This window comes from Ambystoma mexicanum, chromosome 11 (genome assembly GCF_040938575.1).
Source record: "Ambystoma mexicanum isolate Mex_15411 chromosome 11, UKY_AmexF1_1, whole genome shotgun sequence".
In the NCBI taxonomy this organism is placed as follows: domain Eukaryota; kingdom Metazoa; phylum Chordata; class Amphibia; order Caudata; family Ambystomatidae; genus Ambystoma; species Ambystoma mexicanum.
The window spans coordinates 867,955,139-867,974,290 of NC_090934.1; the positions used below are offsets into that span (position 1 = coordinate 867,955,139).

A 19,152-nucleotide genomic window follows, 5' to 3' on the forward strand; every position below is an offset into this window, starting at 1 on the left:
AACAAAGTCACTCCACTTTACCATAGCCATGTCAGACATGTGACTAGAGGACTGAGAAATGCCTAGTAAAAGTGGTGGAATGCAAACAATCTGCCTGAATGAACAGAGAAAAAAAAGCAACAATGTTGTGGCAAGGTGACACTTCAAGGGCAACTGGCGTGCTGTTGGGCTAGATGTCTACTGTTGGCAGAAGGGATACTGCTATGGCCAAATGCTGCTGCGCAGAATGTATTGCATGAAGCACATGGGTGACCCAAATGACTCAGGCGCACACACCCTCACTTGGCACACAAACAGAAGCCCTCACACACACACCATGCACATGGATGACACACACATGCATGTGCACTCACCGGACAATGCCTCATAATCAGGCAAGTCTCCCACGCCTTGGATCTGTTCCTCCGTGACGTAGGTCCCAGCGACTGACTCATGTGGAGTGAGTTCCATGTCTTCTACTGGAGACCCACCTCCAGTCACTAGAGTTGCGGCATGACTTGAGGCCAGCTTATTCTTTGCCCTGCGCTTTAGGTCATTCCAGCGCTTATAGCAATCATTGGCTGTGCCCCTCACGATTCCAAGGGCACTTACGATGTCCGCAATGGTCTGCCAGTGTGCCAGGCGTTGTGCAGGTGTGGTCTTGGATCCTGCAACAATGACCATTTCGTTATCATGTGCGGACACATACTCGACAAGTGCATTCAGTTCGGCATCCGTGAAGCTGGGCTTCCTCGACGGGCCGGACTGTGTAGCCGTGTCTGGGGCATCAGCCTGTGCCGGACGAGCACTCTTCCTCTTCCGCTTGGAAGGTGGTGGTGATCCTGAGTGTCCTACGCCGCTCTGGACACTAGGGGCAGGAGCCCTGGTGGACACTGTATCAGGAGTGTGGGATTGCACACTCAGCATGGGAGTTGGTGCAGGCATTGGCTCAAGTGTAATGGTGTCAGGGGGAATGTCAGCAGGATGGACTAGGACCGACACTGTCCTGGCTGGTTGTGTGAGAGCTGGGGTGGATGGAGCCGCAACTGCCCCTGCAGCCTCTCCACCCTGCCTACTTGGGGCAGCAGATGACCTTGCTGCCCCTGATCCACGTGGCCTGATGACATCAACGTGCACCAGCGCACGTGTCATAGGCCTGCTGACCTGGAAGTCAGCCATGGAGTCAGCCAGGTCTGGTGCCACAATGGGCTGGTCCAACAAGGGCTGAGCATGGATAGTGTCAGCCACATCAGCCTCAATCAGAGGGGGTGTGGGGGTGATTATGGGTGCCCTTGACTGGTCCTCCACCCTGCAAGTAATGACCACGTCCCCTACCGGATCCACCACGGCCACCACTTGTGGCTCGTCCACCTTTGCCACCCTTACGGATTCCTCGCCTCCCAACCATGGCACTGATGTTAATGTGCGTATGGGAGTGGCTGTAAACTATTGTCCTGGCCAATTGGGGGTCAAAGGGGTTGGGTACCAGATGGTAATTGTACCCTAGTGCTCTAGCAAGGCTGAATGTGACCCCTGGGGAAAGATGACGGGTCACGCAACGCACAGGAAGCCCAAAAAAGGGAGATGACGTGCACGCAACCCCTCCTAGACCACGTGTGCGGAAAAAAAAACCTGCACTACGCTGTGGCACCCAGTAACACAAGAATGAACGTATGCGTGTCACACGCAGCCTAGATTGACCTCTGAAGGGGTAGGCTACACACGGGGCAAGCACAGATGTTAGATACGTGCGTGACTCACCGTCTGCCAGGAAAAAGAGCGTGAAAAAGAAGCGCGTGTGCGCGTTGGCAACACCCCTGCCAAAAGAAGAATTGTACTCTGTCTGAGGAGACAGGACAACAGTAGAAGGGAACGCTGTTTGAGGGAACAGGCCCAGGAAAACCAGAAAAAGAGAAAAAAAGAGAAAAAGCTGTCAGAGGTAACAGGGAGTACGAACTTGAAATGCTGTGAAGTAAATTGCGTGTGAAACGACAAGAAGTACGGATTTCACCCATTCGCTCTCCACGAAAAGCACGTACAAGGAAATGGTGCTCTACACATACCTTTTATGCAGGCCCACACGTCCAGCGTCACTTCTGCGTGTACGCGCTAGGACCATTTCCACCAATTACACGCTTTGTCACTTCCGCGTGTACGCGCTAGGGCCGTTTCCACCAATTACACGCTTTGTCACTTCAGCGTGTACGCGCTAAGGCCATACCCACCAATTACACGCTTTGACAGTTGGACGTGTCTTTCATTTTTTTAACACGCAACATTTCAAACGTGTGCCATATTCAACGTGCATGTGACTTCATAGACGCGCATACGCTGGTGGCCTTTGGGCCAATGAATGTACAGACGTGTGCTGACGTGCTTACGCGCTAAGGGCCTTTCCTCGAATTACACACAGACGTGCTGGATTTTCACGTGCAAAATCACTCTGTATCAAGCTGGTCACGCGCTCACACACGGAAGACCACGCTCCTGCCCAGAAGGCCGAATTACTGCCCCCCAGAGCCCTGAGCACGCTCCCACCTGCCATCTGCTGCTGCTTGACTGCCTGCTGCCCACGTGCCCTGCCATTTGCTGCCTGCACATCAGCCAGGGGTGCTGTTGCTGTGACCACCCCTGCTGGAACCGAAGACTCCCGACTGCTTTTCCATCGCCCCACAGCCCAGCCCCAGGACCCAGTTGCCCACCCACTCCTGCCTCTGGGGTTGCCATGTCGGGCACTGCAACATCTGGCACCAGTGGCAACCCCCGGCCAAGGAGGCAGAGGGGCACCAGCTTCACTGCCACCGAAGTTGGTGTCCTGGTGGAGCATGTCCTGGGGCAGTATGATGCCCTCTTCGGAAGGTTGCACGCCGACAAGGAAGGACGGACTCGGATCTGGATGGACATCGTGACTGCCATCAACGCGGAGGAGGTGGCAGTCCGCGACTACGAACGTGTCAGGAAGCGCTGGGAGGACTTCAGGTCCAGGACCCTCAACAAGGCCCGGCGCCTCCTGAAGGCAGCGGATGCTAAGGGGCGCCGGGGCCACTTGTCGGAAGATCAGATGAGGGTCCTGGAACGCATATCCCCAGCGCTCCACGTCCAGGTCCTTGAGAGGCAGACCCATCTGGAGTCGAGTGGTAAGTGTACATGCATACTGATTGTAAGCTGTGCGTGTGGTGTGCCAGGAGTGTGCAGGTTGAACATGTATTTTTATGTGGGCAAGTGGGGGGGGGGGTGTACAGGGCCGTGAGGGTGACACATGCGAGGGGTCTCATGTGTGACACATGGATGGTGCTTGTGTGTGTGGGCTTGCATGGCACAGGATGTGGAGGATTGATTGTCAGGTGTGACATGGATGTCGATCGGAACACTGCGACAGTTGACGGAGGTGTACACATGCATTCAAGTTTGGTCGTGTGTGTGCATGTGTAGTGTACTCCCTATGTTGCATGTGATGTGTGGATGACCTTTGGCTGCTCATGCTGTTGTGGGGGCCTGGTGGGGGCTGCCCATGGTGGCTGGGGGTGGGGGTGGTGGGAGACATGGGTGGGGGCCTGGTGGAGGGTGCCCCACACTGCTGGGGGGGTGGGGGTGGGAGACATGAGCAGGTGTGCAGGGTAGTCCCCTGTTTTGTGGGCTGCCTGCAGGGGCCGTGGAGGATGTACAGGGAACTGTAGTATGTTCAAATAGGTATAAACAGTCCCTATAATAACATCCTACTCTACTGACAGGGATATCAATATGTATAATACAATAAAGAGTAAGATAACACGTCTTGTTTTACTTACATCCAACCCCCTTTACACAGGAACTCTATAAGGTTTTCCGGCATCACTAGTCCTGAAAGAATGGACCGTCTGCTATGATTGATTAAAAAATGTGTATAACAAATTTTTATTCAAATAATTCGAACTGAATTTAAACATAAAACACTACCCTCACCTAACACAGTGTACTAAACACTAAAAAACAGTTACTAAAACATGAAATACAAAGTTCACTTATTTGCATGACACAAAAGATATCACATAACATAACACAAAAAAATCTCAATGTGTCTCTAAAACAACAACCATCCCAACATGTTTCTGTTCTTCACTGCCCAGTTCGGGCGAACATTCTTCAGGGGAAATTTTTTTAAAAAAAGCATCCACTAATCTCTTCAACACCGTGCTGAACACCTGTGAGGACCCACCCAGCCTAATCGCGTGTGATGATTCCCGTGCACCCCTGTAATACACGTACCCAGCCAAATCGCGTGTGATTATTCCCGTGCACCCCTGTAATACACGTACCCTGGCTAATCGCGTGTTTAACTTCACGCGTACCCCTGTCATACACGTACCCTGGCTAATCGCATGTAAAACTTCCCGCGTACCCCTGATATGAACGTTACCCGCTTTGCGTTCCTTGTTTGGCAGCCCTGTAAACTGGTCCAGGGTTAGCGCAGCCCTTTGCGATGATTTAGCAATTTTGATGGCTTTTCCTTGCGCAAGGGCGTTCTTGGGGGCGTTACTGGCGCTGCTGCAGGGTCGCTGCGATGCCCCACGGCTGGTTTGGGAGCCTGAAATCCATGAATACGCTGTGCGCGGAAATCGGTTTTGGCGCACGCGCCTGGCGCAGACAATCGTACGCGGACACTCTGCGACAGCCGCTTGCGACACTTTTCTGCGAAATTCTATGAATTACCCTGTGTGTCTCCTATAAAAATAATCGGATGTGGCTTACCTTTTCACTTGCTATGAAATCATTTGATTACCAATTTTAAAATTGTTGAGTAAAATACTCCCACCACAAATTCTTATGTGGAGTACTGGCCAGATCAATTAGACTAAAATAACATGTCTGGAGTTGTTTGTGGTCTCATGCAGATGGCATGTCAACAAGCAGTTTGGGTTGGAGAGCTCCTTTTGCGGTGGGACCAAGATTGGTTTGCATAGGGTCTTTTACCTTTCTAGAAGGGCTTGGCAGGCTGAAGAAAGGAGTCTGGAGGATTGCCCAGCGCTATGAGAGCGAATTCTAAACCTTCCAGCCATCACCTTTTTTGCTTTGCGAGACAAAAGCCTAACCATATTTCCTAAACCAAAAACCAGAACAGTTCCCGCAATATAGATTAAGGACTACAATTCAGGGCCAAGTAAGTTAAAATGACAGCTAGATGGGAGGTTGGCAAAACGGTTCAAGTAGGAGCTTTACAGTGAAATCGGTTTATTGAGAGGACAAAGGTTTGTTGCGATGTGCATACATGCCAGGTGACCTGTGTGTGCCGTTTGGGTGATGGTAATCCAGTTCTGTATTTTTGTGTTCTGGACATGCATTTATAACAGGCAAAACAAAACTACGGGTCCCAGAATGCATTAACTGACCAGGACTGGATTGACATCTCCCAAACGACACAGTCATGCATGTTCCTGACTTTGCATACCCACAATGCTTTGCTCATGTGGCTTTGAAGTGGAGGTGAACTTCTAGCGATGGCTACTCAGTGGTGATGTGGCATGTGTGACTTAGCTCCAAGGAAGCAAAAAAAATATATATATATGCAGCAGTAAAATGCATAATCAAATCGTCATTAACAACGTTCCCCTTTTCAATGTTAGGGAAGTGAAACCGCAGCATACCGTCCTCCAGTGCCAGGCTCTTTCAGCCACTGCGCGCAAGTGTTAGCAGAGCAGTGGTCTACGCCTATTTTGGTCACACTTGCAACTGATAAATACAGTAAAATAAATGGTTCCCTTTATTTAGGCTGCAATGGCCCTCAACCAAAGGTTACGCAGCAATCCCCCCCGCCCTGACCCCTATGCAGCTGTGCTGCAGCAGCGCTTTGGAAGAAGCTGAATAGAACTATATCAGCAAAATAAAGACTTCAAACTGTCGTTAAATGATGTCAAATTGATGCTCTAAGAGGACATTATCCCTGCAAGTAAAGCCTTCTTTACTAAGACCATTTACTAAGGCCATTGAATCAGCAGCCAAACCTTCCTGTTAAATTATTTTCCTCGCTTAGACTTCTTGAAAATAAAACTCTAGCGACTTCCACCCATCCGATGCCGCCAGAGTGGTTATTGTCGATTCAGGCTATCAGAACTCTGAAGTTCAATTTGATGCTGGATGTTGTGAACCAAAATCGATGCCTACCTTACCTGCTCAAACCAGCCCCCAAACAAAATCTCGACGATAGACTCGCTTAAGCCCCAATTTAATTTTCAGCAAGTTTCGATTGAATTCTATAATTTACTCCATTCATTTTTCTTTTTTTAAAGAAAAACACTTCCGTGTTCAGATGTCCGTCTCAAAAATAGTTATAATGGTACTCCTTGATGAGCTTGTGCCCCTTTTCTGTGCTTTTTGGCAATTCTTCACTGCACAATGGTTTGGTGCTAGAATCTTGGAAAACTCCTTGGGAGACACCCCCATCCTTGATCCAAATCTACCTTACAGTTATCAGCCCATTGTCAATACTCTACTTTCTCCAAAATGATTTGCCAGAAAGCGGACAGTTTTTGAAAATGAAATACTATCCTGGTTGATAAAAGGGGGTTCCATCCCCACAGGTGTACAGACCTTGCTGGATACACACCGGACCCTGCTCTGCACAAAGGCAACCAGAAAACTACATCAGGTAATCCTTGCCTTTTCAGCGGCTTTTCATACTCGATTCGCTAACGCATTCTAGATGGACTGGGTTCGGTGGCCAAGGCATTGGACACAGCAAGGCATTTCCCCCCCCCCAATTTCCAGCAAATTGAACTGCCTGCATCTCATTACAAGAAATGACAACTCCCAAGTGCCCTTTCTACTATGGCTATAAACAGAGCCCGTCCTCATCACCTATACTGTTCAATATTTCATATTTACTGGAAACCATTACATGATTTACTGGTCAACATCAGAGTCGGCTTCCACTGTTAGGCACCTGAACCTTACCCAGGGCACTCTTTCCGATAACACCCACCTTGCTTCAGTGCTCCAGGCCATAAACTACTGGATAGATAACAGAGCTTCAATACAGCCAAGACTGAGCTAGCCATCATGGGCACATTATATTTAAAACAAAATATAGCATTTCTGATCTTCATTTTACCTTTGATAAAATTGCACACGTCTACTGAGCCACAGATCAAAAAAAGTTAACCCTCAGGTGGATATGCAGGTTATTAGCTCTTCCTTGTGGTTTCTTCGACTCTTCAGAAAGATTCACCCGTTGCTTCAAGAGCTTTATTTAGGCCATGCAGCGTGTGCCATAGTTGTGGCAGGGTAGAGAAGAGAATCATTTGAACCTTTGGGCACCCTGTAATGACTTATATGGTTGTTGAGCGTTGGGCATTTTCAAGCAATCTAGAAATGAAGAGATATGGCATTACAATCTTGTGTGGGTTTTACATATTAAGTGTCTGTTCTATGTTCTTGTCCAATGTAAATGTAGATCTTATTGTTGCATTAACATTGATTAGAAGCGAAGAATGTTGCCCTAATGGATGACTGGAAAAGGGGGGTCAACATCTTATAGTTGACCTAATAGGCTAACATATCTTGTTGATTACTAGTGTAAATATGTATTGTTTATATTGTACTAAGTATTCATTGTTGTATTTTTCCATACACTTGTTTGAAAAAACATTAAAATAAAGTTAAAAAAAAAAAAAGAACTTGATTTAGGACGTACAGCTTGTGCCATAGTATGCGCCAAACACAACTATGGCAATGCACGCTTAGTTGGCTGAACCAAAATCGACTGGCTTCCAGTTTTGCAGAACCACATGGCACGAGACATGATAAGTGATACACCCTTTGCTCGCAGTGCACCCATTTTATAGACGTTGCATGGGCTGCATCTCCCGGACAGAACGGATTTAAAGATCGCAACCTACTGGGGATATCCCCCTACTTACCCCAATTCATTAATCAAACGCTTTCCCACCGGCAGAGCTTTAGGGTCATTGTATCTTGGGACCTCAAAAGAGATTCAGATACAATCTCAAATCTGCAGGAGGTTGTACGTTTGCCGTCAATAGTGCATTTATTGGGAATAATTGCCCTTCGAGATGAACACAACTTGCATCTCTTTAGAAAAACGATTGAAAGCACACCTGTTTCAGAGGTACTTTAATATCTAGTTATTTGGTGTAGTTCTTGGATTTATCAGGCTCTGCAGTTTATTAGTGTCCTCCTGGCGCTCTACTGCCTCGGGCCCTTAGCGCTTCATACGAATATTTAACATAACATGTCACTTAATCCATTTACGAACTACCCAACACTTTTATTGACAACCCCATCACAATGTTAATTTCAAAAAACATTTGGAGAAAAAAAAATACCTCTTCCTTGAATACATTCAGTAAATAAACACATTTGCAAATTACACAACATACGAAAAATATTCAGAGGACCGCAAGACTAGGACATTTCATAAACACGCACACTATTTATTCTAACTCCATGTACACCCCGTGTACACATTTAATTATGACCAGTATACAGTGGCATGCGTTTCATACTGTATTATACATAAGCAGGGCTGCAGAATCATCATGCCTATTGATACCGAATACAGGTGACGGATCTCATTCTATGGTTCCTTATCCCAAATGATGCTATGCTGCATGAGTTGCTTATTGGATGATATTCTGGCCCTTCTCTCTCCCCCTCTGTTTGTCTCTCTCTCACACACACACAATCACAAGGTTCGCTCCTTGGACTGCCTTCTCGGCTCTCATCTCAATGGCCTTTTGTGTTCAGGCTTTCTGCCTCCTCTGTTCTTGGGCTGCTCTCTCGCTTGGCTTTCGAGGTCCTCTGGTACGATTGCATCACCTCCAAATGCTTGCTCCCTCTTCCCCACTCCACGCTCCCTTGCCTGAAATACGTTCACCTCTCTAAGAGCAACACCCATGTCTTTGAACTCCAGCGTCTCACATCAGAGGCGTGGGTGTTTGTGGAGGCAACAGGTGAGCTGGTCAGTTGTCTCCCTCAACTAGCACCACACACCAGGTAATGTACCTAGTGCTAGGCACATCTTGCCCCCCCACCCCCGGGGGGAGGTGGAGGGAAGGCGGGGGTTAATGGCATGCAGCAGGCCGATTGTGACGTCCACTCAAGTCTCTGTGGTACCATGTGCGGTGTGGCGCTTCTATTTGTATTGCCCTCGTTATCAGAGCGAATAAAAGGGGCTCCTGCACGCGCATACCTCACAACTGCGGCAGACTCCAAGAATGGGTTTACTGTCTCCATCTCATTTCGCCCCTTCAGGCCCACACCGTGTGATCACGGTACTGCAGGTCCTGCTGACCTGGGATCCTCCAATCGGCATGGTGCCCTGGGTCCCCCAGGCCACTTTACAACCAGGATGCTCCCAGCATCTTCTGTGCCCAGGCACCCCAGACCTGGGTCCGCACGGGCGATCAGGGTCTACCCTGCAACACCAAAAGTCTGGGTGATCCCGGCAACCAAGCAAAGTGCTGGCCCTCTGCAACGATGGGGCCGGCTCGAGTGAGCATGGCCAGCCCCATAACACCATGGTCGGAAACACGACAGCCAGTATAGAAGACAGACTTCCAAAAGCAACTTTCTATGTGATTCGTCCCAGACCCAACATTGCTGACTTCCATTTATGTGCTTGTCTTTCTAGGCAAAGGTCTGTTCCGAGTACATGTTTTGTTCATCTCTTCACTGGTATTAGAAGTTCTTACTATAGAGGACGGAGAGTTTTCGCTTTTTTGAAATCTCAAAGTTTTGACTTGGGAGAATATGGCTCCTAGAAAGGGTTAGCCTGGTTCCATTTGCAATTCTGCAATGAATGAGCAGATCGACCTCACTCTGGGAAATACAATCACGTGATCTATGCATATTTTGAAAAGGAGTAAGCATAGTGCGTGGTACAAATATCCTTTAACATTAACATGGCCTGTGTGACATTTGAATATAAGATATACACCCTCCACCACATTTTTCTTAACAGTTGTAATCATCTATAAACGGGTAGAATCCAACATGAAGGTTTAACCCATTATTAAAAACAAAAAGTAAAGCCAAAATAACGCTAAACAGAACATGCGCCTCGTGCCCGAAACCTTAACTCGCCCTCTTTTTGGATTGCTGTTAATGCATGAATGTTGCCCAGTGTTAATAGCATTTTATGTTCACTTTGTATAGGGACGTATGTACTTGGCGAGGTGATGTTGATGGGAGTGGTGACGTTTGATGCTAGTAAAGAGTTTATGCCGCGAGCCAGTGACTCGAGCAATCGTGGGCATGTGTGTGCAGGTTCTTATATTATTCTGCAATTGTGGGTTTAAGTTTGGAGGTCATATAATAGAAGGTGTAGATTATTTGTATTTGTTTAAATGGCACTGGGTTGCATTTCTAAAATGTATCTTAGGTTTGCTAACATATGTATGCGTGCGGTAATGTAATTGCTTTACTTGTCATTGGTGAGGGGAATTGAGGTTCCAACAACGTTTTTTGATGTTCAGTTTAGTATGTATTATTTTCATTTATATACATGAGGAACAATGCTCTTTTGATCCCAAAAGAAGGTACATTAGATAAGAAATCGGATTTAACGGGAAGCAGTGAGCTTCTTACAATGAGGTGAGCTTGAGGGACATTCTGACCAGGTTGCGGGGGAAGGGGGGAGTTAAACAGTCACCGGGGACAATACATAAGTGGACATTCATAATAGGTTTCAACCTTAAAGCTGCCAATCCCTACTTGTATTATATATTTCTTTCTTTTAAAAAGGTGCAGTGTAAGGGGCATGGCTTGGAGCCAGAGCCTGAGGCATGGCTCCTCACTAGCTCTGCAGCAGAAAGCACGTGGTTTCTCCTGAAAAAAAGCACACCAGGCTGGGGGGGGGTTACTGCACCCAGCTGACCGGAGCAAGGAAGCCCCCACATGCTCGATCGCTGAGCAGCGGTCCTCCGCAGCAAGTCGTGGCACTGCCCAACAAAAAAAAACAGATGACGACCAGGGCTTGGACAATGAAAACCCTGGGCAACCGAGTCCCCAGGGGGGCGGAGGAGGCTCCTTGCACTGCTCCATGGCGGCCACAGACAGAATTCCACCCCCCTTGCCCTGGAATGGCTCCATATATGCCGCAGGTGCCCCCTTGCTTTTAGGGGCTGGAGGACACGCTCACACCACGAACCGTCACAGAGACGCTCCTCTGAGACAGACTGGGACAGCAGCAAACTGCACGGATGGCGCAACAGCTATAATATGAGGGGAAAACTACCCAAGCAGTGAATAACAGCCTTTGGTTCTGACACAAGCAGCCCACTCCCAGTGGAGACAGCGCCGGCTGCCCATGCAGAGCATCCCCAATGCCACTGCTCAACAAGCTGAGGAGGAGTACTCACCACACTGTGAATCAGAGGACACACGAGGTCAAGCACCCACGAAGAGACGTGGCCCTGGTACGGTATGCAGTGATAAGATCGTGCCAAAAATGTCACCTGTACAAAAGTGTGGCAATAATGTTGTGGTTTGACCCGTTAAAGGTGTACCCCATTACAGCATTTAAGGGGAGCAGGGGTTGCGTGGGTGTCCCTTGCTCCCCTTAAATGGTGTAATGGGTTCAGGGGTTGCGAGGGTGTCCCCCGCCGCTTTACATGGATTGCAGTGGCAAAACTACGGTCTCTTTGCCACGATATTTTGTGTCCACGGCCATTTTTGCCACAATTTAAACACACAGAACCCCTGGTACCTCTGGAACAATAAGGCACAGCCACCCACCCCCAGGCTCACGCTCCACAATAGCAGCATAGGACCGGGGCTATGACAGGAGTCTACCACTGAGGATCGGGGTTGTCTGGGTCTCCAGTCAACCCCCAAGTGGGTCGCCCCGAATAAAAAGAGGCCTGTAGCCCACCAAAATCTAGCCCCTTCTTGCTCCACCTAACTTGCCAGCGTAAGAAAGAAACACGCAAAGTCGGCAAGTGCAGCAAGATCCATGCTGCTAGGGCCCCGCATGGCCCACCTCATTGAAAAGGTACCCAAGGCCTCAGGGAGAAAAACAAGCCTAACCACATGGAGCAACGTGGGTGAAAGACCTCCTCTCAGAGCAAGGGAGAAATGGCGAAGAACCCCAAAACAAGTGACATCTCGCCGCTGCTCTCGGCACCCACCAGAGACAAAAGGAAGAAAGGGGAGTGAACCAAAGCAATGTCACAAGAAAGACCTGGAGACACCCCCCCCCACCACACCAACTCAAGTGGTCACCAAAAAAAAATGACAGATGACTTCCTCGCAGGCATGACTAAGGAATACCAGAGAGGCACGGAAGAGCTCAAGAAGACAATATCGAGCCTAGACGAGGTAGAAAACAGAACGGCAGAGATAAAGTTACAATCCTACAAAATTGGGGCGGGAGCATACAGAATTACCACACTGGAGGCCAGATGTGAAGCTCTGGAAACTAAGCAAGAGGACACTGAAAACCGCTCCTGCCGCAATAACATGCCGACACGCAGAATCCCCACCAGCATTATGGACGCAGAGATGGGATGGCGCATGAGATGGGTAACTTCACCTGGGACCTCTTCAGGTTCATCCTAACGCACACAGATAGCACCCTGCAGAGCAGGACAGAGTGCACCAAACCAGGGATAGACAAGCACCAACAGTGCCAACCACTCCCACCTGTCGTCCTGGCAAGAGTCCACCTCTACATGGTCAAGGAGGAGATTGTGCAAGAAGCCAGGAACACCACAGGCATAAAATTCAGAGACGCTTCAATCTCCCTATACCAAGACCTCGCAGCTGCCACATTACTAAAAAGGAAATCCTTAAAACCGCAAATGGAATGGCTGTGATACAGAAAGGTGCTCTGCCGCGGGGGCTTCCCCACCACTCTGGTGTTCAGCCTGGATGGTAAACAATGGCAAATTCATACATTGAAGGAGGCTGAAAAGCTACTGCGCCCAGTAGGATGATATAGCACTCAAAGGTGTCATCGAAGGGGACTACGCAGCCCAGGACACGACTGGACAGGAGAAGGCCCTTGACAAAGAGGCAAGAAAGGTGCCAAACCTTGAGAGGGAATACTTCATTGACAAAGAAGAACTACTCAATCTGACCCCCTGCAGGCATCCCTGATGCTTCCGACAGAACTATAACAGCACGTACCCTGGAAACGGGCAGGGGGACCCTTGAAAGGAAGAACTGGCGCACCTATTGAGTGAACAGTGTCAACGGGAGCCAAGATCGTGAAGGACAGATGAAACCGAAGGACGTAAATGCAAATAGCATTGCTGAAGCTACTGCTACGCTTTCATGCGTTAACCAATGGGCATTGGGCATTCACAAAAGGTTGATTGTCGGGTTCTGAGCCGCTTGCCCCGAGAGTTATGAGCTGGTCTCGGGAGGGTGGGGGGAGGGGAAAAAAGAGTTCACAGAGTTATGCAAGTTGGGGTGAAAATTAGTCGGGAAATGGGTCAAACTGAAGACGTATCAAAGCAACAACACAGGAGGAGACATAGCATGGGGGTCCAGAGCTCACGCACACAGGACAGAGGTTGGAAGCTAGAACCCGGGAGGTAACGACACAAACATAACGGCAGACATGACTGGGGAACTTTGCATGGTAACCTGGAATGTGCAGGGCTTACAATTTCCTGGGCAATGTACATCGGTGGAGCTCAAATTAACCAAACTCTCCGCCAATGTAGCCTGTTTGCAAGAAGCACACCTTCTAGCGATGAGAAGCACATCCACTTTAGGTGATTCAACAAATGCTATTTTGCAACAGTGGGGGAGAAAAAGAGGTTAAAGCGCTGCTCTTTAGCCGGGAAGTACCACTGAAACGAGACCCAATGGGGAGATTCTTATTGGTCAAGTGTTAACTACTAGAGCAAGCCCTAACATTTGCCTCCATCTATTGCACGAACAGCACCCAGGACCGGTTTCTCCACTGCATCCAACCGGATAAAGTTGCATTCACGGAAGGCCGTCTCCTTATAGGGGAGGGGATTTTAACCTGGTCCCCGACCCAAATGGTGACAAGACCCCACCACCATCGAGAGAGGATTTTGCACATGCAATTGGATTTGCAGAATTCCTGAGGGAAACGGGGTCAGTACATGACACAGCTATACATTTTATTCCCATGTCCACAAAAGCCTCTCCAGAGTAGACTTAATCCTAATGTCCAGAGAGTTATTCCCCTGCCTGGAGGAAGTCCAGATACAACCCAAGGTGATCTCGGGTCACGCCCCAGTGCAGGCCCAGGTCAGGGTACGCAGTCTCCCAAACCCACCTCAGTGGCATTAGAAGATGCAAGACTCAGGATGCAGTAATCAAAGAGGAAATATCCAATGCACTCACTTTGGGGGAAATTCCCCAGTGGGATGCTCAGAAGGGGTAGTCTGGGATGCCAATGAAGCCAGTGATCAGCGGAGTAGTGTGCTGCAGCACAAAGAAGGGTGAGACCACTTCAACAGCACAGGCTGGAGGAGAGGTAGCGGCCATGGATTGGGTACATAAAAAGAACCAATCGGGAAGACCAGTAGAGAGCTTGAAAAGACTAAAGCTGCGCTGGAAATGCATCTGGCAGACAGATCTGCCAGAGCATTCATTGGCATACAGCAAACAGTTCTACTACATAAACAGCAATAAGGCGAATAAAATACAAATGTTTTAAAAAGTACACACCCAAAATAACATCTTCACACTGAGAAATAAAAACGGGTACCTACTGTCCTCAGAGGACAACAAAAGTAGCGCAATGATGACCCACCATAGCGAGGTAATTACAGGGAGCCCAATTGACAAACAGCAGTTGCAAGCCAACTACCTAGCCACCTCCCCAAGAGGGCCTGAGACAACACAGTTAGAGCCCCTTGAACTCCACATAACCCCGGAAGTGAAAGAAGCCATAAAAGCCCTGAAAAACACAGCCCCAGGCCTCGACGGATACACCCCAAGGTCCTACAGGGTGTACTCTCACATGTTAGCCCCCCAACTCACTATGTGTTTCTTTCCTGGCCGTGGGGATAGTCACACCATCAATGGAGGAATCCCCAACAATACTCATCCCCAAACCGGACGAAGACCCAGAGGACTGTGCAACCTACCGGCCCATAACACTAATGAATAAGGATGCAAAGATCTTCTCCAAGATCCTTGCAACCAGACTCGAGGGCCCTTCCAGACCTAAACCACCCAGACCAGACAGGATTCATCCTGGGTCGCACCACCCATGACAACATCAGGCGCACCCTAAACCTGGTCGAAAATTCCTCTAGAATGAAACTAGAAATGGCCATAATCTCACAACGCATAAAACCTATTAGATTATGGTTACATGCATGCAGAAGACACTAACCCACTTCGGGTTCGGCCCAAAGGCTAGCAAATGGGTCATGGCCAATTACCAGCACCCCTCCGCCTCACTAAGAATAAACGGGATTCAATCCCCTAAGCTTCATATCTCTCGAGGCACCCGCCTAGGCTGCCCCTCATCTCCCCTAATATTCGCTCTCTGGAGCCATTTGCAACCAGAAAATGGGATAACGCACACATACAGGGGCGTACCTAACGAAGTTGAGATGGGCATAAAAAGCAGCTGGAATCTGCTTTAAACCTTCATTTTGCACCTTGAAGTGCAAACTGTAAATGCCATCTACACATGGCAGGCAGGGTTTACAATGCATTCTTATGAAATCTGTCTTTTAGCAGACGTACAAAAAAATAAATAAATAAAGTAGGCGGATGTCATAGGAATCCAGTGCATTACCACTAACATGAACACATCACGCTGGTGGTAACCCATAAGAGTTTGCATGGCACAGCGGATGGGGGTAGCATTAAAGTAATTCTGCTACATGCCCCCCGCGGCGCAACACAAATAAATGAAAATGTGGAGTCCAGTAAAAATATGCATAGAGGTTTTATGCGTGACTTTTACTCAACTTTGTTATAATAATTTGATATGTATATAGCGCTTTGATCCAAAGCACTTTACATAGCAGCACATATTCACAGACATATTCAGAGACATTGTTATTATAACGAAAATGTGTTTCACACCGTTTGTTTCTCCATGCGATTCAAAATAAGTGAACCGAGGCACATTGTTAAAAATGTTACGGCGTGCCAAAAATGAAAAGCAGACAATGTTGCGATGGTGTGAGCCAACTAGCACCTTTTTCAGCCCCTATGCGTTTTCTTTGGGCATGAAGAAGACTGATGAAAATGCACTAAATTGGGCCAGCTCAGAGGCCTCAAGTGTGCATCGGAGGCGGCGGCCTGTCCCTGGGTATACGAGCCCGCACGTGTGCCAATGCTTCTTTAAATCACACCCCATCACCCAGCCAAACCAGGAACAGAGTAACACAAGGTTTACACTACGCTTCTACCGCAGCAGTTCACGGGATGGATGTCCAACTAGCGAGCTATGGTTTACACGTCACAGAACTCCCTTCATTACCATGCAGATACAGACACATTTTAGTGTAAGACTCTGCGTTTTAACAGCCCTCACACCCCACCTGCAAGACCGTCCCTTCTGGGCGTACACATATTAGGCATGTTTGTTTATACGAGTTTAGGTTTTCATAAATTCGCACTTTCATATGTTCTCTACCATATGCTAACAAGCGTGTGCATGTGCTTCTGCGTGCACAGGACTGCAGGTCTGTATAAACATGGGTGCACAAGCGTCCGTGCACACAGGTTGTCCTACTGGAGCATCTGCCTTGTTCTGCATGTGTACACGCCCCTAACTTTATAAATATGGGGGTGCCAGTACATATTCATGAGTACATGTACTTTTTCCTTTTGCGCATGCATTTATATTCATACGTGTGCTTGCACGTGCTTCCGATCAGGTGTATGTTTGTATTAAATAGGTCAACGTGACGATATCTACACTAACGTGTACGTTAACAATCGGTGCCTTTATTTTGAAGGAGATGGGGGGGGGGGTAGTGGAGAGAGAATTGCAGGAATAGGAGGTGAAATAAAGAACACGAAAGGGAGAAGGAGTAGAGAGGGAAGAAAATGTAAGCAAGTGATTAACATTCATAGGGAAAGATGACAGCGGTGGGGTGAAAGGGGTAGAAAGTAGGGTGAAAGGATAATACGCGAGGGCGGCAGGGACACAAAGAAACCCACGAGTCATACCTCCAAGGCACTCGTGGCGTTATACTGAATTGCCGTGGCGCTGGGGAGGGGGTCGAGGACACGGGGTGAGAAAGGAAGCCGTGGCTGAAAGAGGGGCGCGGGCCGGGAAATGGAGAGAAGGGGTAGGAGCCGAATTTGACATGTGGCACGTGCCACAGCTTGCCACCAATCTGGTGTCACTTGCCGGAGCCCGCCTTACCTTGACGGAGAACGCCAGGGCAGCGAACCCCAAGCAGTAGAAGTTGCAGAACAGGGCGTTAAAGAGGGACCAGAGCACGTAATCGTTCGGCGGCGGAGCGGCTGGAAGCACAAGTTGGACGTGGTCCTGGGACCGGCCCTCGGGGTAGGAAGGCTGGCCCAGGGGCGCAGCCGGGAGCCCCGCATAAGTAGGGGCCCCTGGGCAGTAGGGAGGTGGCGGGCCGAGGCTCTTAGAATGGGGGTCGGGCGGCACGGTCACGGCTACGCAGCCCTTTTCTGCCGGGGTGTCCATGATCCGCTGAGGCTGTGAGTCCAATACAGGCGCTGCCTTCGCGCGGAGCTCTGACTCTGGAGGAGGCGCCTGGGAGCAGCTGGGAGGGAACCGGGGGCGCATTCCATGGCTAGAAAGTAGCCTTAAATCCTAGCCCGCTTCCCCTTTACAGATGAAGTTGCCCTGGGACGTCATCAGCCCCACGAGACCGCAAAGAAGGGGTGTTAAGGCGTTGCATCACCCACTCAGCACAGTGCGTGACGCGGAAGATAACTGCTTAATGGCCCAGCTGGTAAACGTACGCGGAAGTTAGTCACTCAGAATGAGCTTTTAAAAACGGCCTTTTCACGCTGTCATGTTTTCGCATATTAAAAAAAAAGGAAAAAAAAACTTTGTGATCCGCCTGGGGACCAATTCCGTTGGTGACGGTGCGCTATACAAATACCTTTAACATTAACATCACGCCCCACTCCAGACGGGAGATGCAATTCCAGTTTTGATATTTAACTTTGCATTCTAGGACTAGCAGTCCTGATTTCATAATGTGGAAGTCCTTGACTACATGTCCCAGAATGCAAAGATAAAAACCAGGGCTGAACTATCATCTCCCAATGGGAGTGGCATGCTTGAATAAGATGGGTTTCTAACACGCACCTTGAAACACTTGTGTATAGGCGCTTAAAAATGTCATATCACAGCATACTCTTTTAGGGTCTGTTTAGGAATGGAACTTCACAAGACCTGCAGGCCACTGTAGGAGATCTCAAGTTAAGGACAAGTGTGGACAAAATCGGCATTCCTGACTTTTAGGCTCATACCACGTTGCATACAGGGATGCAAAATGACGTCCTAACATTTCCAGCGTTTACTGAAAATGATCTTAGAGTTTGGTCTACACATTTTTTTGAGCAGCAAGATGTGAAAGAATTAATGAAGTGAGAAAAGTGGGCAGTGGTTTGTCTGCATTGCTGGCTTTGGAATTCTCATGGTAAGGAGCTACTTTGCATCCAGACTATTGTGGAGCAGCAGAAGTGAAGGCATCTACCCCTGTCAATTAAATAGCGTTCTCCCATGTGGTCAGCTACGCAAATATGCAGATCTTCAGAGATCTATGTGCAACCTTTATGTGCATGAATTCAGGGAGGGCAGTCCTGCCTTTCATACCTATGCAGAGATAAAAGGAGTACCATTTTGTGGGGTAATAGTAACATCTGTTGTTTACAATCCTGTGAAGCTTGTGGCCCTCACTGCGACACAGGGAAGTTTGCACCTTGCATCTGATAGCATCTAGACCACATGCGGCCGTCCAGAGGCCTCTGGCCCTGCATCCACTAGATGGTGCTCAGAGGGGCTATGAGGACGTTTGATTTGGACCCCCAGCATGCATTGAAAAACTGATGCTGGACAGGGTCGGACTCGGACAAGAAATAGGCACGCTCACCCAAAAAAAGTGGCCCCCCTCGCCTCAATTGCACGTGAGCACTAGCACTGCTCAGGAAAGATGGTGGGGCAGGGAGCAAAAAAAAAAGGGGCTGGTGGATGCCAAGGCCCTGAGGGAAGCCTTGGAGATCATTAGCAGGGCTTCC

At 48.7% G+C, this 19,152-nt stretch overlaps 1 long non-coding RNA gene across 1 annotated transcript in view; it reads right to left on the reverse strand.

Moving 5' to 3' along the window:
* Positions 1–17,848, reverse strand: part of LOC138503857 (uncharacterized) — a 56,867-nt gene extending 39,019 nt beyond the window's left edge. The window contains exon 1 of the long non-coding RNA XR_011279722.1: positions 17,297–17,848. This is a non-coding gene — a long non-coding RNA (uncharacterized lncRNA). The remainder of the gene's footprint in view (positions 1–17,296) is intronic.
* Between the last annotated feature and the right edge of the window lie 1,304 nt (positions 17,849–19,152).